This window comes from Castor canadensis, chromosome 4 (assembly GCF_047511655.1).
Source record: "Castor canadensis chromosome 4, mCasCan1.hap1v2, whole genome shotgun sequence".
Lineage (NCBI taxonomy): Eukaryota > Metazoa > Chordata > Mammalia > Rodentia > Castoridae > Castor > Castor canadensis.
This window is the reverse complement of record NC_133389.1, coordinates 177,091,319-177,114,186: the sequence shown is the minus strand read 5'-3', so window position 1 is coordinate 177,114,186 and position 22,868 is coordinate 177,091,319. Positions and strand designations below refer to the sequence as shown.

Sequence of the window (22,868 nt, the reverse complement as noted above, 5' to 3'; positions counted from 1 at the left end):
GTTACAGTAATAGACCAAAGGCTCCTGGTGTATTTGAGGGTGACCCAGTGTTCAAACAGGTTAATACCCAGCCCTCTTGCTTCTGTGGGTGTGGTCAGGGGTATAAGTCCAGGAACCTCCAGGACAAGCCCACCTGTCAGCCTACATTATTTTTTACACAACACCCATACCATCTGAAGCTGTTACTTGGTCAGCCTCTCCCTCTCCTCCGCCTCTCTCAGCACCCAGCAGAGTGTCAGCTTCAGGAGGTGAACTTGCCTGTCACAGTTGTCTCCCCAGCACTGGACACAGTGTAAGCTGCAGATGCCCAGTAAGTGATTATCGATGGCCTGGTGGAGGAACCTAACCCAGATTCCAACCAAGGGCTTCTCTCTCCAAATCTGAGGTTTTTCCCATTTGGGTCTCTGTGTGAGCATTGAGACACCCTTCCAAGGGAATTCAAATGACAATATGGAAGGGCAAAAAGCCATATTAAAGATATGGGGTCCTGCCAGGCACCAGTGGCTCACACCTGTAATCTTAGCTACTTTGGAAGCTGAGATCAGGAGGATTGAAGTTGGAGGCCAGATCAGGGGCAAATAGTTCATGAGACCCCCATCTCCAAAATAACCAGAGCAAAATGGACTGGAGGCATGGCTCAAGTGGTAGAGTGCCTGCTTTGCAAGCACAAAGCCCTGAGTTCAACCCCCCAGTCTGGCTGAAAGAAAAATAAAAAAGATAAGAGGTCCTTCTTTCAAACGCTGGCTAAAAACAGCTGCTGGACAAATAGACTTAGGCAGGGACTACATCTTGTATACTTATTATCTGAACACACAGTAGGTACTCAAGAAAGAGTTGTCTTAGGGACACACAAACACCTCCTGGGGATATGTTTTAACATAATTACAGCACTCTTGTGTTTGGTGGGATCATTGCCCACCCATCTGCACCCTACTCCACCCCCATCTTGGCACATGGAGGTGGATCTGGCAGTTGTCAGCCTGGGATGGGACCTGGCACCCTGATTCTTCAACTTCATGGGACAGGGATTCTAACCGCAGGACTCAGCACATGACAGGACATTCCATGAGAGGCACTGCTCTAGCGATGGGAGGCTGGCAGCAATTCCCATACCACCCCATCCATTGGGCTCCCTAGGAGGATAAGGTGGAGTGTAGGCTTTAGTCTCTTCCAGGGGTACTCATTGCCAGCCAAGGGAGCTGATATCCAGTGAAACATGAACTCACTAGGGAAATAACTAGATTTCTGGAAAGTATAAAACAAAACAGATTTAAGCATATATGAATTAAATTCCATTTTGTTACTAACACCCTAAGTGACAGTGGCATAAGCACAATGAAAGTGTCTTTTTTCTCTCTTGAGGATATTTGGAAGTGGCCATTTATAACTGATATAGTAGCTTTCCCTAAGTCTTTTCACTCCAGGTCACTCTTCTTTCTCCAGAATGTCATGGTCCAAGATGGCAGCTAAAGCTCCAGCCAAGCATCTTGATAACAGATAGGACTGAAGAAGGAACAAAAATCAGATTGCCCTCAGATCTCTTAACAGCAACAGTGGATTTAAGAAAAGGGTGAAAAATAGTATTAGAGTATCAAGAAAACATAACTTTGAACCCAGATTTGGATTTCTGGATAAAATATTAGGTAGATAAAGAATCTGAAAGTTTATTACTCATCGCCCCTCTATAATTGTAGAAGACGTCCTCCATCAAGAAGAAAATAAGGGCTTGGGGTTGGGGGTGTAGCACAGTGTAGCTCAGGATCTAGCATGCACAGCTCCTGGGCTCAATCAATCCCCAACATGGGCTAAATGGGGGTGGGGAGGAGAGAGAAAGAGAGAGAGAGAAAATCTGGGAGTGTTCCAAGGGGCCCTTGTTGACACTGTCCCCCAGCCACTGTTCTTTTTTTTTTTTGTCATCTTTTTTTTTTTTCATTTTTCTTTTATTATTCATATGTGCATACAAGGCTTGGTTCATTTCTCCCCACTGCCCCCGCCCCCTCCCTTACCACCCACTCCGCCCCCTCCCTCTCTCCCCAACCCCCTCAATACCCAGGAGAAACTATTTTGCCCTTATCTATAATTTTGTTGTAGAGAGAGTATAAGCCATAATAGGAAGGAACAAGGGTTTTTGCTGGTTGAGATAAGGATAGCTATACAGGGCATTGACTCACATTGATTTCCTGTGCGTGGGTGTTACCTTCTAGGTTAATTCTTTTTGATCTAACCTTTTGTCTAGTTCCTGGTCCCCTTTTCCTATTGGCCTCAGTTGCTTTAAGGTATCTGCTTTAGTTTCTCTGCGTTAAGGGCAACAAATGCTAGCTAGTTTTTTAGGTGTCTTACCTATCCTCACCCCCCCCTTGTGTGCTCTCGCTTTTATCATGTGCTCAAAGTCCAATCCCCTTGTTGTGTTTGCCCTTGATCTAATGTCCACATATGAGGGAGAACATACGATTTTTGGTTTTTTGAGCCAGGCTAACCTCACTGAGAATGATGTTCTCCAATTCCATCCATTTACCAGCGAATGATAACATTTTGTTCTTCTTCATGGCTGCATAAAATTCCATTGTGTATAGATACCACATTTTCTTAATCCATTCATCAGTGCTGGGGCATCTTGGCTGTTTCCATAACTTCCAGCCACTGTTCTTTTCATGAGCGGAGTCCTGCAGTTAGAATCCCTGGCCCATGAAGTGGGAGAAGGGGTACGAGGTCTCCTTGTGTGGGACAGCTGGGTCTGCCTCCCTGTGCTGCAGTGGGGGTGAGCAGGAATGGGTGGGCAATGATCCCCAGCAGACACAAGAGCCCACGTGTGAGGTGTTCACTCAGCCCACCCCCTCCCCTTTTTAGCACTGGAGTAGAGAATATATGGAGGTTTCTTCTGGCTTTTCATTAATTTCTCAGAATCCATCATATTAACCTCCCTCTTGCTTCTATAGGTGTGGTCAGGGGTATAAGGCCAGGAACCCGCCAACACCTTGGGGACATTGCCACCTTATCAGTGGGATAAGTTTCAAAAGTGGCAGAACCAGGCAAACCCTACCAGATGAACCTAAAGGGAGGTGACCCCATTGAGATCACCTCTTTAAGGAGCAGGGGAAGCCCCAGCAGAAGACATTTTAGCCCTTGCTGACAAGGCTAATCTGGTCAACAGCAGACTCTGCCTCATGACCTATTGACTCTCAGCCTTTCAACTTCCAGGTAACAAATTCCGAACTCTCCAGAGGTAGAATGGGGGGCAGGTCAGGGAGGGTGGTGAAATGTTAAACAAAGGTTGGAGTCCAGGGCTGGTGGCATTTATCTTTACCTGTGTTATTTACACAGCAAAGATTCTGGTATGAAATTGACAGGATATTAGAGAGAGAAAAAGCCAACAGGCAGGATGCCAAGAATATTTCTTTCTCCTCTCCATCCACACCCCAGGAAACATGATAAAGTGAGTGGGTTTCTTCTTCCTGGTGTCCATGGATGGGTAATGGGAGAGGGGATTTCAGGAATGATTTGCTTCTTGATGTCCACTTAAGCACAGCTTGGCAGGAATCAGGATTATGACACAGGGAGCAACCTTGGCCTAGCTGCTTCTTGGTGCCTTTGTTCTCTCTCTCTCTCTCTCTCTTTCTCTGGACTGGGGTTTGAACTCAGGGTTTTATGCTTGCAAAGCAGGCGCTCCACCACTGAACCACACCTCCAGTCCATTTTTCTCTGGTTACTTTGGAGATGGGGCTGGCCTTGAACCAGAATCTTCCTGATCTCAGTCTCCCAAGTAGCTAGGATTACAGGTGTGAGCCAATGCCTGGCCTTTGCTTTCTTTCATCTTGTCTTCACCTTCACTGTTTTTCTTTTCCACTGCCCTTTCTTCCTTTCTTCTTTCCTTCCTTCCTTCCTTCCTTCCTTCCTTCCTTCCTTCCTTCCTTCCTTCCTTCCTTCCATCCTTCCCTCTCTCTCCCTCTATTCTGTGTGCTTTTCCCTGAGACAATGGTGTTGGGGGCTCTGAGGAAGGTGGAAGATAGAAGATTAGGGGGTTTCCTGGGGAGTGGAAGTTGGGGAAACCCCAGGATCCCAGAGGTATGAGGCTTTGATGGGAAGGAGGGGGATGTCTCAAAACGGGGCCTCACAGGAGCTGTGGGCCATGCTGGAGTCAGCCCCATCAGGGTCAGCCCTGGGCTATGTCCTGGCTGCTGATGACCAGACCAGTTACTGTTATTAGAACTGGTGACACTCCAGGGAGGAGGCCTCCACCTGGCCCTTGGGTACCAAGTTCCTGATGTTGCAAAAAAGAATTTTAGGACACATTGGATAGAGATCAAGATAATTTATTGTAAAGAAAAACGAAGGAAGGATAGAAACCTAGTACACAACCCGACATGGGAGCAGGCACATCTGACAACAGGTGCAACGAATGCTCTAACATCGGGATATTTATGGTGAAAAAGTGGTTTGGGGGTTGACTTGAATTTACCTTAGGAAAAGTGCTCTCCTTTGTTCTGACACTTGGTATGATTAGTTGCTTTTGCTGTTACACTGTTTTATCAATGGGGCCCAAAGATTTTAAGGATGACCCTTTTTTCAAATTTGGGTCACTATGACATAGGTGTCTGAGTACCTCTTCAAACAAAGATGGGTCCTGCCAGATGCTCCCTTCAAGACAGGTGTCCATTCTTAAAACAATTATTTTCCTTTGTGGATCCTTTTTGTGCCCAGAGGAGTCATTTTCACCTAAGACCTCTTTCCAGGGATAGGGTCTTTAAGATATCCTTCCTCAGGTCTCAGAGTGCAAGTGGGCATGGTCAGAGGGAGAGAGCTGCTCTCTCTCTTTCTCTCTTTTTTGTCTTTTTAATAAATGCTACAGTTTGTTGAGGGAGTGTAAGACTTAAAGCAAGGGAAACAGTAACTGTATGTTTTTAATTGAGCTATTTATTAGTAAAATACCTATTTGTAAATTCCGGACTGCTGTTTCCATGCCTCAGTTTTCCCTGATCTACCCTGCCTCAGTACCAATGTGCAAGGACTTCTGTTCCTCATCTACCTAACTAGGGCTGGTTAGGTCCAGCACCAGGAATGCAGATCTCTGTGCCAGCTTGTGTCTGTATGTGGCAATCATTTCAATTTTACTTGAACTTTACAGTTCTGACAAAGGTATGGTAAGAAGGCTAGAGGACAGCTGGGTATGGAGGCATATCCCTGTAATCCCAGCTTCTTAGACTGGAGGCAGAAGCTTCAGGAAGATCATGAGTTTGAGACTAGCCTGGGCAAAGTTAGCAAGACCCTATCTCAAAAACGAAATAAGTGCTGGAGGTATGGCTGAAGTGGTAGAGTGCCTACCTAGCAAGCATGAGGCCCTGAGTTCAAATCCTAGTACCACTAAAAAACCCACAAAAGGTTGGGGGTGTGGCTCAAGTGGTAGAGTGCTTGCTTAGCATGCACAAGGCTCTGGGTTCAATCCCCATTATTGAAGAAGAAGAAGAAGAAGAAGAAGAAGAAGAAGAAGAAGAAGAAAAAAGCCAAAGGAAATGCTGTGAAACAGAGGCCTGGCTCAAGTAGGCCCCTATGTAATCCCTGGGGGGGCCAAAGCTAGGCAGTGGTGTCAGAGGAGGGGTGGGCAGACCCCTGGGATACACCTGTCACTGGCCAAGGAAGCTGGAGGGGACAATCCCATGTGGGCAGACACCTAGCACACAACAGCAGAGTGTGTCAGCACCTGCTCCCCCGGTGACCACAGCCTCAAGGTGACTTCATGAGGATCTGTCAGCATCTGTGGCTCCAGTAAGAGCACAAGGTAGGGGCCAGCTGACCTGTGGAGTAGTGACATTTCATGACTTCAAAGTCACTCAGCTGGGCCCCCTTTAAAATCTTCCTGACCAGATTGGGTTGGAGCCTGAGCACGTCTACCAAGTTCAGCCTCTGGGAACATGGAATTTACCAAAAGGCAACAGGGCAGTCATGGTCTCTAAATGCTGAATGAGTTGAGCCATTCAGATGGGCCCTGCTATGGTTTGACTATGCCTTCATTGTGTCCTCCCAAAGCTAGACGCTTGGCCCTCAGTGTAGTGGTGTCACACAGCCCTGAGGGTTCTCTTGCTCTGTTCAGAGCACAAGCTCTGAGCTTGTGAGTGACAATGCTTTAGAGCTGGGAGGTCCAGGGACTTCTGGCTCTAGGCTTCCAAAGCTAGAACTTGCACTTCTAGGTGCTAAAGGCCAGAGTTTATTGCTCTGAGCCTTGAGTGCAAGTAGCCCAGGCTATTCAGAGGCTTTGTGGAGCTCTTCCAGAAGCCAGCGTTTTTGGCTTCCCTGCAATCTCAGCTCTCCACAGCATTTCTGTCACTCTCTAGCTGCTTCTGGGTGTCTGGGTTGACAGTCCTGGGAGTCGACTGTTCACGCTTTCAGCCCAGCCCATTCTCCCCGTGATAGAAGACCACAAGTAGGAAATAAGAGCACTCAGAGCTGGCATTATTGGGGCCTGTGCTGCAGCACAGGGACAGTGCACAGGGGCTGGGGGATTGTCCCCCCAGCTGCTGCCCCAGGGGTGAGAGGAGCATCACGTAATGTCACTAGCTGTCATGGGTAGGGAAGGGGCTCCTCCCACGATCAGGACTGCTGTGAGAAGGTATGGAGCAGCCCTGGGCCAGGTTATCTTGAGTAACTGTAGGTGAGGTCATCTAAGGGACACCTGGAGCTGACATAGGTGAAGTGCAGCCTCCCCAGGCAAAGTCAAGGTTGGGGCTGCAGCTGTGGCAGTCATGGAGGTTCCTCTGACTGATTCCATTCCTCAGGGTGGTCCTGGCTGGTCTTAAGTCTCCTGTGGGTGTTGGTGACTGGATGGAAGGCTCTCCTTGCAGCTGGGATGGTTTTTAAACAGCCTCGATTGACCAGATGACAGCTGGAGGACCTGCCCAGGAGTGATGGGTTGCTTGATTGACTGCTTCCCGAGGCTTCTGTGAAAATGCTGGCATTGGTGTCGCTGTCATCCCAATAACCTTCAGGGGCAGGTGGCAGCAACATGCCTGACTCAGGGAAACAACAGGAGCAGCACTGGATCCTCTCAGGTCCCTGTTCAGTTTGCTCTGGCAACTATCTTTGCCAGAGGCCAGGAGGGGGTGGGTGGGAGGGTCTGACAGCTGTCAATCAAGCAGCTTGCTCCCCAGAGCTTTGTTCATTTAAAACAAAACAAAACACTGAAGCATGTTTACAACAAAGATCTATCACCAAATAAACATCCTTGACAGTTTAACTCCCAGACAATACTCTTAGGGAGCATGGATCCTCCTGATCTTTGTGGTGTTGACGTGGTCGCACAGTAAGAGGTGGGGCCTTATGGAAGGTAATTAAGTTCCGTCCTTGGAAGGGATTAATGATCGCCTCCTGGAGTGAATGGGAGTGGCTAGGATTGGGTGCTTGGCTCTCCACATGTTGACACACAGCCAAATAATGCTGACAAACACTTTTTGGACCTTTCAGCTACAAGAATTGTGGGCCAAATAAACCCCTTTACTTTTTTTTTCTTTTATTATTCATATGTGCATACAAGGCTTGGTTCATTTCTCCCCCCTGCCCCCACCCCCTCCCTTACCACCCACTCCACCCCCTCCCACTCCCCCCCTCAATACCCAGCAGAAACTATTTTGCCCTTATCTCTAATTTTGTTGAAGAGAGAGTATAAGCAATAATAGGAAGGAACAAGGGGTTTTGCTGGTTGAGATAAGGATAGCTATACAGGGCATTGACTCACATTGATTTCCTGTGCGTGGGTGTTACCTTCTAGGTTAATTCTTTTTGATCTAACCTTTTCTCTAGTACCTGTTCCCCTTTTCCTATTGGCCTCAGTTGCTTTAAGGTATCTGCTTTAGTTTCTCTGCGTTAAGGGCAACAAATGCTAGCTAGTTTTTTAGGTGTCTTACCTATCCTCACCCCTCCCTTGTGTGCTCTCGCTTTTATCATGTGCTCATAGTCCAATCCCCTTGTTGTGTTTGCCCTTGATCTAATGTCCACATATGAGGGAGAATATACGATTTTTGGTTTTTTGAGCCAGGCTAACCTCACTGAGAATGATGTTCTCCAATTCCATCCATTTACCAGCGAATGATAACATTTTGTTCTTCTTCATGGCTGCATAAAATTCCATTGTGTATAAATACCACATTTTCTTAATCCATCCGTCAGTGCTGGAAACCCCTTTACTTTATAAAGTATCCAGTTTCAGGTATTTTGTTATAGCAACACAGAACAGACTATTTCCCTCTCTAGGTCATGAGTGCGCTAGCTTCACCTAGGTTGGCACCTGAACTGCCAGGAGCCTCCAGGTTAGAGAGGTATCAAAGGGCATCTGTCATAGAGCCAACCCCATTTCTTACTCTAGACTCAGAACAGGTGCCCCTTTATACACTATCAAGTACAATGTGAGCTGTGTCCAGGGAGCTGGCCTGTGGCCAGGATGCTCCATGGACACCCTGCTCCTGTGCCTGTGTGTCTCCTGTACACTCTCTGCAGCCCCTGAGTCCCTCACTGATGAGGAAAAGGAAGTGAATTTATGTTGGGGTTAGAGCAGAGGGTGACTTCAAAATCTTCATTCCCAAGAAGCCTGATAGGGGACAAGGTGACCATTCAATATCAATCTTATGATCACCTTCTTTGCTCAGGCCAGTTCCCTTTCTGCCCAGAGTGGTGGATCAGGATTAGTCAGTGGATGGAAACGCTTCATTTGAGCCAGACCCATTTGTGATGTGACCCCACAGGTCAGGGGCTCTGTGATCAATGACTGGAGGCCGCTCAGCTCACCAATCTTAGTTGTGATGGTCAAAGGAGATAGTGATGTTGCTGCTGACATGATTTTTTTTTCTTTTATTCATATGTGCATACAATATTTGGGTCATTTCTCCCCCCTTCCCCCCGCCTCCTCTCTTACCTACTTCAACCCCTCCCTCTCCCCCCCACCCCCTCACTTCCAGGCAGAAACTATTTTGCCCTTATCTCTAATTTTGTTGTAGAGAGAGTATAAGCAATAATAGGAAGGACCAAGGGTTTTTGCTGGTTGAGATAAGGATAGCTATACGGGGAGTTGACTCACATTAATTTCCTGTGCGTGTGTGTTACCTTCTAGGTTAATTCTTTTTAATCTAACCTTTTCTCTAGTTCCTGGTCCCCTTTTCCTATTGACCTCAGTTGCTTTAAAGTATCTGCTTTAGTTTCTCTGCGTTGAGGGCAACAAATGCTATCTAGTTTTTTGGGTGTTTTACCTATCCTCACCCCTCCCTTGTGTGCTCTCGCTTTTATCATGTGCTCAAAGTCCAGTGCCCTTGTTGTGTTTGCCCTTGATCTAATGTGCTGACGTGATGTTTCCATGGCTTTGGGGGACAATGAGGCCTTCGCGCCACAGCTTAGAGATGTCTCATCACAGAGAGTGGCTTCTGGAGAGCAGTGTTTGCCAATAGAACTTTGTACAGTGAAGATGTTGTTGATGTAAAACCAACATAAACCCTCCAGCTTCACTTGTCTTAGTGCACTGGGTCACTAGATTTTGGATGTCACACAGCTGGGTGACATATTAGTTTCCTACTGGCTTTGCTATAGATAAAACCTCCACCATGTGGGTTGTGATAACAGTTGCTTAGGTTATTTTTCAGGGACTTGAAGATCACTTTTGCTGAAAACCCTATCTCTTCACATAGGCCGACAGGTGTCCATGGCTGATCAGAAGGGGATGAAAATGCTTGGCATTTGTCTTCATTTTGCTTCAGTTCTATTCACCGTCTTAACCTTTGGGCCAGATTCTACTCAATTGTGCGTGTAGACATATTGGTCATTTGAGAAGTGTTTTGTTCAAGACTGTAACACAGGGTTAACTTGACTTAGACTTGCCTAGCCTTTATCTTCCCTCTTCAAGACTAATACACTGACCAGCTGCCATGACTAAAAACACCCAATCATGAAAGGAGTAGACAGAAGTGATATTTGAGTTCCTGGACGATCTCCACCTAGTCCCAGAACAGACATGAACACTCTTGCTTTTAATAGCCTGTCTCAATCTTTCATTATTCCTGTCTTATATCTGTCACTCTCCCCTCTCCCCCAGAGTGGAGAAGCTGCTTTGCTAACATGGACTTCTTCCCTTCTCCATTCTTTGGCCACTGAATAAGTCTCTTGAACCTGATGGAAATCCATCAGGTGAGCTTCTGGGTTTGTGAAAAAGAAAGTGAGGCAGGCTAAAATTAAGGAAAGTTCGGGACTTATAGAAAAATACTACATCTCAAATTAACCTGAGCTCTGGCTCAGAGACTGCCCTCACCTGGCTGGGAACCACCCGTGTTCTCTCCACTCATTGATTATTGGATGGAAATCACCTGATTCCCCTTCCCATCGATTAGCACAAGCTTTAAAAGCACACACTCTCTGCCTGCAGATTCTACCTGCACCGACCTCTCTCCCTTTGTATTTTCCTTCCCTAACTTTTAATAAACTCCATTTACACCCTTGGGTCCTGCCATGGATTCTTCCTGGTGGGACACAAAGAATTTGGAGGTCTTCTGATCACAGACTGCACCAGCACCATTAACAAAAGTGTTCTACATCTGTGCTGTCCAGTACAGTTCAGTAAAGTACAGTAGCCATGGGTCACAGAAAGCTGTCAAGTGCTTGAAATGTGGCTCCTGTGACTGAGGAACTGTATTTAAAATTTGATTTAATTTTAAGGAATTTCAAGTTTAAATCACTACATTTAAACTTGACTACCATACCAGGAAGCAGAGACTTTTTTTTTTTTTTTTAATTTTCAGTGAATGGAATAATTTTATTTTTATTTTTATTTTTTTTTCATTTTTCTTTTATTATTCATATGTGCATACAAGGCTTGGTTCATTTCTCCCCCCTGCCCCCACCCCCTCCCTTACCACCCACTCCACCCCCTCCCGCTCCCCCCCCTCAATGCCCAGCAGAAACTATTTTGCCCTTATCTCTAATTTTGTTGTAGAGAGAGTATAAGCAATAATAGGAAGGAATAAGGGGTTTTGCTGGTTGAGATAAGGATAGCTATACAGGGCATTGACTCACATTGATTTCCTGTGCGTGGGTGTTACCTTCTAGGTTAATTCTTTTTGATCTAACCTTTTGTCTAGTTCCTGGTCCCCTTTTCCTATTGGCCTCAGTTGCTTTAAGGTATCTGCTTTAGTTTCTCTGCATTAAGGGCAACAAATGCTAGCTAGTTTTTTAGGTGTCTTACCTATCCTCACCCCTCCCTTGTGTGCTCTCGCTTTTATCATGTGCTCATAGTCCAATCCCCTTGTTGTGTTTGCCCTTGATCTAATGTCCACATATGAGGGAGAACATACGATTTCTGGTCTTTTGGGCCAGGCTAACCTCACTCAGAATGATGTTCTCCAATTCCATCCATTTACCAGCGAATGATAACATTTCGTTCTTCTTCATGGCTGCATAAAATTCCATTGTGTATAGATACCACATTTTCTTAATCCATTCGTCAGTGCTGGGGCATCTTGGCTGTTTCCATAACTTGGCTATTGTGAATAGTGCCGCAATAAACATGGATGTGCAGGTGCCTCTGGAGTAACAGTCTTTTGGGTATATCCCCAAGAGTGGTATTGCTGGATCAAATGGTAGATCGATGTCCAGCTTTTTAAGTAGCCTCCAAATTTTTTTCCAGAGTGGTTGTACTAGTCTACATTCCCACCAACAGTGTAAGAGGGTTCCTTTTTCCCCGCATCCTCGCCAACACCTGTTGTTGGTGGTGTTGCTGATGATGGCTATTCTAACAGGGGTGAGGTGGAATCTTAGTGTGGTTTTAATTTGCATTTCCTTTATTGCTAGAGATGGTGAGCATTTTTTCATGTGTTTTCTGGCCATTTGAATTTCTTCTTTTGAGAAAGTTCTGTTTAGTTCACATGCCCATTTCTTTATTGGTTCATTAGTTTTGGGAGAATTTAGTTTTTTAAGTTCCCTGTATATTCTGGTTATCAGTCCTTTGTCTGATGTATAATTGGCAAATATTTTCTCCCACTCTGTGGGTGTTCTCTTCAGTTTAGAGACCATTTCTTTTGATGAACAGAAGCTTTTTAGTTTTATGAGGTCCCATTTATCTATGCTATCTCTTAGTTGCTGTGCTGCTGGGGTTTCATTGAGAAAGTTCTTACCTATACCTACTAACTCCAGAGTATTTCCTACTCTTTCTTGTATCAACTTAAGAGTTTGGGGTCTGATATTAAGATCCTTGATCCATTTTGAGTTAATCTTGGTATAGGGTGATATACATGGATCTAGTTTCAGTTTTTTGCAGACTGCTAACCAGTTTTCCCAGCAGTTTTTGTTGAAGAGGCTGCTATTTCTCCATCGTATATTTTTAGCTCCTTTGTCAAAGATAAGTTGCTCATAGTTGTGTGGCTTCATATCTGGATCCTCTATTCTGTTCCACTGGTCTTCATGTCTGTTTTTGTGCCAGTACCATGCTGTTTTTGTTGTTATTGCTTTGTAATATAGTTTGAAGTCAGGTATTGTGATACCTCCAGCATTGTTCTTTTGACTGAGTATTGCCTTGGCTATTCGTGGCCTCTTGTGTTTCCATATAAATTTCACAGTAGATTTTTCAATCTCTTTAATGAATGTCATTGGAATTTTGATGGGAATTGCATTAAACATGTAGATTACTTTGGGGAGTATCGACATTTTTACTATGTTGATTCTACCAATCCATGAGCATGGGAGATCTCTCCACTTTCTATAGTCTTCCTCAGTCTCTTTCTTCAGAAGTGTATAGTTTTCCTTGTAGAGGTCTTTCACATCTTTTGTTAGGTTTACACCTAGGTATTTGATTTTGTTTGAGGCTATTGTAAATGGAATTGTTTTCATACATTCTTTTTCCGTTTGCTCATTGTTAGTGTATAGAAATGCTAATGATTTTTCTATGTTGATTTTATATCCTGGTACTTTGCTATAGCTGTTGATGATGTCTAGAAGCTTCTGAGTAGAGTTTTTTGGGTCTTTAAGGTATAGGATCATGTCGTCTGCAAATAGGGATATTTTGACAGTTTCTTTACCTATTTGTATTCCTTTTATTCCTTCTTCTTGCCTAATTGCTCTGGCTAGGAATTCCAGTACTATGTTGAATAGGAGTGGAGATAGTGGGCATCCTTGTCTGGTTCCTGATTCTAGAGAGAATGGTTTTAATTTTTCTCCGTTAAGTATAATGCTGGCTGTAGGTTTGTCATATATAGCTTTTATAATGTTGAGGAACTTTCCTTCTATTCCTAGTTTTCTTAGAGCTTTTATCATGAAATAATGTTGGATCTTATCAAAGGCTTTTTCTGCATCTATTGAGATGATCAAGTGGTTTTTGTCTTTGCTTCTGTTAATGTGGTTTATTACGTTTATTGATTTTCGTATGTTGAACCACCCCTGGAAGCAGAGATCTTGAAGATTTGCTGTCATCATTCTCTTCCAAGGGTGATTTCCCTGGCTTGGTTGGTTACTGGCTGCAGCACTCACTGTTGGCTCTCCACCCACTGGCCACTCATGGTTATTGAGCCCTGATTTTGTTATGGACCCAATTTCATGAATTGGATCATTGAGTAAATCAACTTTGATTTTTCTATTCTTATTTCCCAGTGATTGGTTGTGGGATGGGTGTTGGCTCAATTCTAGTCAAAACAATGCAATGAAACTTGACCTCCTGGAATGAGCTCCTATATTTATTTAAACAGACACATTACATGTCCACAAATTCAACCTCATAGCAGCTTATATGCTCTGTGCTGCACAGAAGGAAAGAATAAGGAAAGGCATTATAATTCAGGGGTTTAGTGGAGGGTCCCCAGGTGTTCTGGGTTCTGAAAAAGTAAAGAAACTATTTGGAAGTCAGCACCTTTTTTATCTTGAGGGTACTGGGGTTTGAACTCAGGGCCTTGTGCTTGCTAGGCAGGTACTCTCCCACTGGAGTCACACCTCCAGCCCAGGAGTTAACATCTTAACCACTTAGGTGAGCTTCTTAGAATTTGCAGTGCTGAACAGGAGGATGTAACCTAGCAAAGAACATCTTAAAAACACTGACTCCTTCAATTTTGTTTGTTTTTTGGGGGTACTGGGGTTTGAACTCAGGGCTTTGTGCTTGCAAGGCTGGTGCTCTACCTCTTAGCCCCACCTCCAGGCCTTATTTGGGGTTTTCATGAGCTTCTGTTATGTGGACATAATTGATTAAGTCATTGGCCATTGGTGATTGACAGACTTTCCAGTCCCCTCCCTTCCCTGGAGAAGGGAGTGGCAATCACATGGTGGTTCCTCTGGTGAACAGCCCCTTCCTCAAAGGATGGCATCATTAGCATAGACTGGTAGAGTTGAAGGAGCTTATTGTGATGCTCAAACACCACTCTTCTCACCCCATCGCCTGAAATCCCAAGGGTTTTAGGAGACCTGGCTAAGAACCTGAGATGAAGAACAGATATGTATTTCTTAATATATCACAATGTCACAGTCACTCATTCATACATGAGAGCTCCAGTTCTCACTAGCATTTTGTTTTGAGAATTGAATCAACCTCCAGCACTCATTGTTTTACTTATTTATTTATTTGGCGGCACTGGGGTTTGAACTCAGGGCCTCTTGCTTACTAGGCAGGTGCTCTTGCCACTTGAGTCACTCCACCATTGTTGTTTTTGTGATGGGTTTCTCCCCCCTCCTCCCAGATAGGGTCTCAGTGAACTATTTGCTCTGGGCTGGCTTCAAACTGTGATCTTTCTGATCTTTGCCTCCTGAGTAGCTAGGATTACAGGTGTGAGCCACTGATTCCAAGCTGTTTTATTTTTTGTAAGAATATTTTAAATGCCTTGCTCACTACATGAAGTCTCCTGTGTCATGTAAAACTATAATTTAATAAATGTGTAAATGTGTTGTGTTTTATGTTGATACTCCATCATCCCCCCCGCCCCCCCATGCCCCCCCTACTGGGGGTTGAACCCAGAGCCTTGTACATGCTGGGCAAACACTCAACCACTTGAGCTCCATCCCCAGCTTGCTACCCCATCTTTTGTTGTAAGAGTGTTATGGGTAAAGAAAAAAACTCACACCTCTATCCCTGCACAGCCATCTTATAACCACGAGATGAACTGATCCCACCAAAGGCAAAGGAAGGAATGGGGTGGATTAAGCCCACCCCAAAGTCTGCTCTAGCTGTGGATTTTGCGGTTGTGCGAGCCAATAAATCCCCTTACTGTGTAAGTCAGATGCACCTGGTTTCCCCTTCCCTCTAAAGGAGTCCAGTATCACAAGCAGAGTTCACTGAGCAGTGCACACCCTCGGTCCATTATGAAACAGAAGCTGAATGACCATGCAGCTGACCACGGGGCATGGAAAGAGTCTCTTGAAAAGACAATTCCACAGGACTGGAATCCTGTGGGGTCGGGAATGTCTATTTCAACCAAATTCTTGGTGGGAGGATGCGGGGGAGGTATGGGGAGAGAAGGAATCTGTTTTCTCCAGTTATCTCAGCTCCAGTGAATCCTACCTGATGCCTGAGAGGACATGTCTTGCCCCAGGGGAGTAGGGGAGGGACTCCTCAGGAGATTGCTGGGGTTTGAGCCAGAAGGTGGGAAGAGCTTGCTTTCGAGATGTCAGGGAGAGGGCACAGACAGCAATGTCCCATGCTTATTGATACACTAGTCATACCAGTGGAGGGGCTGAACCCAGAGCCTCCTGGTTCTTGGGGACTGGAGGGAACAGGCAGCATCACCCCTCTACCACCCCAGAAAGAGGTTGGCTTATTTATAGACTTATCCAGCTCACTTGATTTGGCCTTCTGAAGGTGGGCAACAACTCTATCTTTTTGAGTCTCCAGTCACCCAGGACTCATGTGGCACCCGAATGAAAGGCCAGAGATGGCAAGGCCGAAGTAGGGGCAGGGCAGAGTCCTCTGAGGCTGGAGGCTTCTCACCTGCCCGTCCCCAAAGGGGGTGAGCCTCCTGTCTTCTACTGTCCCTCTTGGCTGGCTAGTTCTAAGTTCTGCTTCCTTTAAATGCGAACACTATTTCTTAAGGGCTCCCTTCCTGGGAAAGCCCAGGTCTGCTTACCAGCTCTCAGTGGGAACTTGCAACTTTAAAGTAGTTGAGAAGAAGAATCCACTTCTGAGAAATTTGCATTTTCCAAAAGCTTTCAATAGAGGCTTGTGAATGCGGTCTTTCTGGGTCTGCTGCTCCCATGAACAGAGTGGGGAGAGAAGAGAAAGAGCATCCCCTAGCAGCTGCAGGCTGGGGAGGCAAAGCGCCTTTGCCAAGAACCAAGGATGCTGGGATGTGTGTGTGTGTGTGTGTGTGTGTGTGTGATCATTTCTCCCCTCGAGGTTACCAGGGAGCAGCTCTGAGCGAGGTAAACCCGCAGCCTAGTTCCCAATGCCAAGAGCCTCTCTTTCCAGCTCTGTCCCTCCTGATCTGCTCAAGGATGTGGCTGGGCTGCCTCAAAGGGGCAGAGCCTGGCTACTCCTGCTTGAGTGTGGTTCAGCCCCACACTCACTTGGGCTTCCTTCCATCCCTTCTCTTCTCAGGACTCACCTGTGTGGTGCTTAATGCTGCCTCTGGCCCTATCCCCAGACACCTTTCCCATCAAGATGAGGGGACAGCCTGGAGAAGGAGGGTGCTGAAACACCTGACCCCAAGAATCCACCATAGGCATTGGCCCCCAGTACAGGGTCGCCTGCTGTAAATCCTTTGCACACTCCAGGGTGCCACCCCAGGAGACCACAGAGAAAGACAGGTGTTTGGCCAGCACCCCTCCTCTAGTCCTGTTGACTCCACCCACCTTGGTTCCCCTCCCCCATCTCCTGTGGCTGTGTTCAGTTTGTCAGGGTGTCCTCTTGGAGGGACAAAGATTTAACAGAGTACTCAAGGACTCCATGAGGTCACTGTCCCAACTCTTGCTTCAGGTATACTCTGAGTCTGCGGTTACTGTTCTGGGGGGTCCAGATGTGCAGCTTCACACCTCCCTCCTAAGAATGCCTCTCAAAGCCACCTGACATGCATGGGACATCATTGCAGGTGAGTTTATTCTAAGACCAACCTATCCCCTAGGGCAAGAAAATATCCTTGATTTTAAGTCTGGTGGTAATTAATGAAACAGTAATAAAATGGATAGCACATTAGCTAAAATAAAGCACCAGTAGGATGAAAAATCCCTCCAAATAGTGCCTCCTTTTTCTGAAGAGCATTGCATTATACTCTACTCTTTCTCCTCCCCTTCCTCCCTTCTTCCCTCTTCTCTTCCTCCCTCCTTCCCTTCAATCCAAGACTTCTGTCTATATCCAGGAACTATTCTAGGAGCCAGTGCAAAGGCCCAGTGTGGGAGGGAGGGTGCCTGGCACAGGCAGCAAGAAACAGCAGGAGGCCTGTGCAGCTAAAGCAGGAATGGGGTGAGGGTGGGCTGTCCCAGGAGAGAAGAGGCCTTGTGAGGATTCTGGTTCTGCTGAGTGAGCTGGGGAACCATTGGAGAATTTTTTTTGTGGGGGCTGGAATTTGAACTCAGGACTTCACACTTGCAAAGCAGATGCTCTACCACTTGAGCCACACCTCTAGTCCATTTTGCTTTGGTTATTTTGGAGATGGGGTCTCCTGAACTATTTGTCTGGACTGACTTCCAACCTTGAGCCTCCTGATCTCAGCCTCCCAAGTAGCTAGGATTAAAGGCCTGAACCATGGGCGCCCAGCTCATTGGAGAATTTTAACAACTCTTTTTTTATAGGATGTTTTGAGAGTACAGGAAAGTAGCATAGGGAGTTCTCTTAGTCCATTTGGGCTGCTATAACAAAAATACCATAAATTGGTGTGATATGATGAGATATATATTTTTTATTTTTGTCCATAGTTCCTGACTCAGAATTCCCTCCTCAAGGCAGGCCCTAGAAACTAGAATTTCTTCTCCACTAAGGTGGGTGAAATTTTTCTTCTGCAAAGTGAGTCACAGAAACTAATCTTCCCTCACCTTTCTGCCTTGGAGCTGACTGTAAAGCAGTTTTCTGACCTACCCTGTTCTGTCATTAGACCCATCTCATTCCAGAGGCACCCTGCCCTATACCCTGGAGGGAGGAATGCTGCACAGAGAGGCTGAGAAGTACCTTGTTAAGATCTGCACTGAGTTTGCTAGCACTGGATCACACTCTTTTCATCCAATCACATTCTGTGCAATTAAGTCTCCATGAAAACCCAGGTCAGGGTTGGGGAGCTTCTAGACAGCTGAACACGTGGAAGTTCCTGGAGGGGTAGCATACCAGGAGAGGACATGGGAGCCCCACATCCCTCCCCCCATGCCCTGTCCTGTGCATCTGTTCATTTGTAAAGTAGTAAACGTGTGCCCTGAGCCCTGAGAGCTGCTCTAACAAATTAATTGAACCAACAGAGGTGTTGTGGGGCCCCTGATTTATAGCCAGTCAGTTAGAAGCGCAGGTAAGGGCTTGACACTGGCATCTGAAGTGTGGGGCAGTCTTGGGGACTGAACTCTCAACCTGTGGGATCTGATGGTACCTCCAGGTAGACAGGGTCAGAACTCGACTGGATTAGAGGCCACCAGCTGGTGTCTGCCATCGCAGCATTGCTTGCTAGCTGGTGGGGAGAAGTCCCCATCTGCTTCATGGGTCACAAAGTCTTCAGAGTTAATGCTGAAGTGTGAGAGCAGAGGAGAAACAGACACTTTGTTTTTTCTTGACTCAGAACTGGTGGTTTATAAGCAACTGAACTTTGTCTCTCTCAGTCCCAGAGGGAGTCCAAGATCAAGGCATATTCGGTACCTGGTGAGAGCTCTCTGCTCTTAGATGGTACCTTCTCATTCCCCCAGTGGAAGGAGTAAACCAGATCTCTGGAGCCTCTTTTATAAGTCCCACTCACAAGGGCCCCTCCCTTATGAACTAATCCTCTCCCAAAGCCCCTGCCTTCTAATACTATCGTATTGGGGATTGACTCAGATTTCAACATATGAATTTGGGTGGAGGGACACACAAACATTCCGACCTAGCAAGGAGGAGAAAGCCATTTTCCTTTACGCACTTTGGTTCTGTTGGCTGTCCCCTGCAAATTCAACCGATAAAAGCCAGATTAACAGGAGAAAGTGGATATATTCATATGTGCAAACCACATACACAGAGGAGGCTCAGTGTGGAGCACTGTAACTTACCTAGCATCTCAGCAAACGTTAAAAATTTTGTAGAGAAGTGACAAGGCAAAAGGCCTGACAATGTATGGTGGCCAAGTGTGGGAGGGCACATAGGCAGTAAGTTTTGTTTGTGTGGACTCTTCCTTTCCATCCCCTCTCTGGGGATGAGGTTGTTCACCCTTCCTGGTGTGAAAGAGAGAGGAGGGCGCCTCCTGGTGGTCAGCTTGTCCTGTGTCTACTATTTCTCAATGGCTTCTGCTTAGCAATTCTAAGCCAGAGTGGCTTTTCTGGGTTGGCGCCCTGAACCCTTCAGTAAGGATGACCGAGCACAGCATGCACCTATCACCCGGCTTCCATACTGAACCATGGCCGTCTGCCTCCTCTGATTCCCACCTCTGCCTCCCGACATCCTGGCATTCCATCTACATGCATTTCCACACATATCTCTAAAGGATGAAGATGCTTTTAAGCCTGGCCATAAAATCACTTTTACGCCTAAAATTTAATATAATCAAATATCCAGTTATTAGGGGAGTAGAGTTGTGTGTGTGCGTGTGTATGGTTTATTTTTTAAAATTTAGGCCAGACTGTGTGCACACCCTCCTCCCCAACCTCATCAGGCTCTGGTGGGGAGGGTCAGCTGGTGCAACCACAGCACAGCGCTGTCCACCAAGTTACATGAGTTAAACGTAAGTCTGTCTTATGACCCAGCAGTATCATTCCTAGCTATTTAGCCAAAAGAAACAAAAACTTCATTTTTCTTTTTTTTAGGACTGGGGTTTGAGCTCGGGGATTTGCATTTGCAAAGCAGGCACTCCACCACCTGGGTCACACCTCCTGTCCATTTTGCTCTGGTTATTTTGGGGATGGGGGTCCCTCGGAAAATTTGCCTGGGCTGGTTTCGAACCCATTAAAAGTTTTCCTACCACATCCACAGAATCTGGTGACATCAGGTGAAACAGCAGAATCCCATTGTCATCCTCGGCAGACTGCAATCCAAACACCACTAGCCTGGACACTCAGACTCCCAAGAACAAGGTGCAAACACTGTACATGGATGGCGAGGGCAGCCAAGACAAGGGAAGGAAAATGGAGGGAAGAAGAGGAAAGAGGTGCAAAGGAAACACAGTCCTGGGAGCTCAGTTTGGTCATGGAGCTGGTCAATCACACCCTTGGTCCTGAGTCTTATCTATTTTACAGACTCCTTAATGGTGACCCATCAACACAGACTGCAGCAGGATTCTTCTTTACCTCTGAGCCCTCCTGGAGGAGACTGAGACTGAATCCCTGCTCAACCTTGTGACTGGGACCAACTGGCCCTCTTCCTTGGTCACTTTCTTCCTTGGTAGATGCTACGTGGTCCTGGCAAAGAATTGCCTCCAAAGGCTCCTGAGTCCTTGGCCAGCACATGGCTTTCACTTGGCTTTGGCCAGGAATGCATCTTGGGACACTAACAAGGGCACTGTGCTATTTCAGATCTCTGCTGTGACCTTCTGTGACTGGCTGTATGAGGTGGATGATATAGAAGGAGCTGTGTGGGGACAGTGGGTCTTCCTGAGAAACAGTGAAGCCAGACCCGGTAACAGCAGCAATCCTACTCGGATGGGTTATGGGTGCCTGCAGGCCTGGTTTCCTGCCCTGTTCAACCCCAACTCAGTACTAGGCCTGGGGTCTCGGCAAGAGATGAGAACCCTCAGGCGTTCCCCCAGGGTCTTGACTCTGTGTGGCAGATCAGTTCCCTAAATCCTGGCTACTCCACTCCTCTGTCACTCATAGGTGGCCTGTGTAAGCTTCATAGCCAGTAGGAGGGTGGCTGTCCCTTAGGGTATGAGTGGGAGGGATGGAGAACACAGTTGTATCTGAAAGACCCATGAACTTTTGGATGGTCCCATGCCCCTGGCACAGTGAGCTGGGGGACCACATAGGCAGCTGTAGAAAGAGGCGGCTTCCTACTCCTGGTTCTGCCCTTTTCTCTTTGTACCCTCCCACCCTTGGATCCCTGCAGTGAGACAGACCTGACCAATCTGTGATTTTTTTTTTTTTTCTTCTGGTGCTGGGGACCTTGCGTAGGGCCTCAGGCATGCTAGGTCGATGCTGTGCCACTGAGCTACTTCCTCAGCCCAGTCTGTGGTCTCCAGACCACAGGCCAGGTATGAGCTCAGCTTGGTGAAGACTCTAAACTCACAGGTCCAACCTCCACCAAGCTGCCTCCAGCCCACAGCTACAGCAGCCTTGGTTATTGAACAGTGTTAGAAACAAACCTGGTTACTTTTCTTTCCAGTACTAATCCGGGTTGCTGATTGAGATTAGTGGTGATTAAAATAATTCAATGATCATTTATAAACCACCATGAAGGCAACGGCCTTCCCAAATCTCAGTTTATCTAAAACGGTCTCAAGGGTGACAGGCTTATTCAATCCTGAGGTCCTCTTCTGTGCTGGGAAGGATGAGAGGGATAGCCTTGGCCTCTGCTGCCAGGGCCTAAAAGAGGGGAGGGAGAAGTGCCCTGTGAACTGTGAGAAGGAAGAGGGAAACTGCTGGTGTACAGACATGTGGCAGGCCTGGACAAGCCATGCAAGCCCCATGGAAGGCCAGTGAGGCGGTGTCCCCAGCTGGGTCTGACGGCAGCGGTCACGAGTGAGGATGCGCTTAGCATCTACAGTACTGTGTGCGCTCTCCTGTGGATTATATTCTTGGACATCACAGCTGATGGCCCACCGTGGTTGTGCCAGGTGTAAGTTCTTGCTCCTGGCCACAGCAGGCCTTCATGCAGTGCTGGAGAAGCCAAGCCCCCTGGGATGGGCTCTGCTGGCTCGCTGCCCAGCATCTGTTCCTACTTCTTTTAGAAACAGATCACTCTCAGTGCTGTTCGGCAACAGTTTCCTTCCCTGCTCTCAGCCGTCCTTTCTGTCGAGATTATGCTCACTTTTTTTCAGTATCAGAGTAAGCCTAAGGCCTCACACATGCTAGGCAAGCACTCTCCCATTGACCACATCCTCAGCCCTTAAATTTTACTTTAAAAAATGGTGGTATTGAACTCTGCTACACTCCTAACCCTTTTGTTTTAGTTTGTTTTTGAAATAGAGTCTCACACTTTTTCCCAGGCTGGCCTCACACCTTGATCCTTCTGTCCGCATTGCTTGAGTAGCTGGGATTATAGATGTGCATCACTACATCTGGCCCTTAAATCATCTGAGACAGTCTCAATTGCTCAAGCTGGCCTCAAACTTGCCAGCTTCTCAAATAGCTGGGTTACAGGCATGGACCACCACACCCCACTGTTTAGAACTATTCTCAGTTCTAAAGGTGGCCAATGTATGCTACATTCCTGAGGAGACGGATGAGTTTCAGGAGGGACCCAGGATCTAATCAGTTGTGATGACTCTTGCTGCCAGGAGATGGCTGGCTCACCTGCCCTGCTAGGCTTGACCTTTGGAGGCAGCTAGAATGGAACCAGCTCTGCAAAAGCAGAGAGAGAAACAGGCCCTGGAGACTCGGTGTGCACCCTGGAGCCAGCCACATCTGAAGCAGAACTCTCCTTACTAGTACAGGAGTCACTACATTCCCATTTTGCCCTCGACAGTTTGGATTAGGTTGTCATTTACAGCAAAAGGAGACCTAATTATTATGCCGGGGAAAGGTGTGTCTTTAGTCACAGGAGCTGCACTGCACACAAGCAGCAGCATTGGGTCTTGAGACTCTGATGTCTACAGGTCCTTTCGTCCTGATCTGCAGGACAGGACAGGAAA

At 46.6% G+C, this 22,868-nt stretch overlaps 1 long non-coding RNA gene across 1 annotated transcript; it reads left to right on the top strand.

Moving 5' to 3' along the window:
- The first annotated feature begins 69 nt into the window (after positions 1 to 69).
- On the top strand, positions 70 to 22,400 carry LOC141422407 (uncharacterized). The gene is made up of 3 exons (XR_012446948.1): positions 70 to 310; positions 16,904 to 17,015; positions 20,057 to 22,400. It is a non-coding gene; the product is annotated as an uncharacterized lncRNA (long non-coding RNA).
- The last annotated feature ends 468 nt before the right edge of the window (positions 22,401 to 22,868 follow it).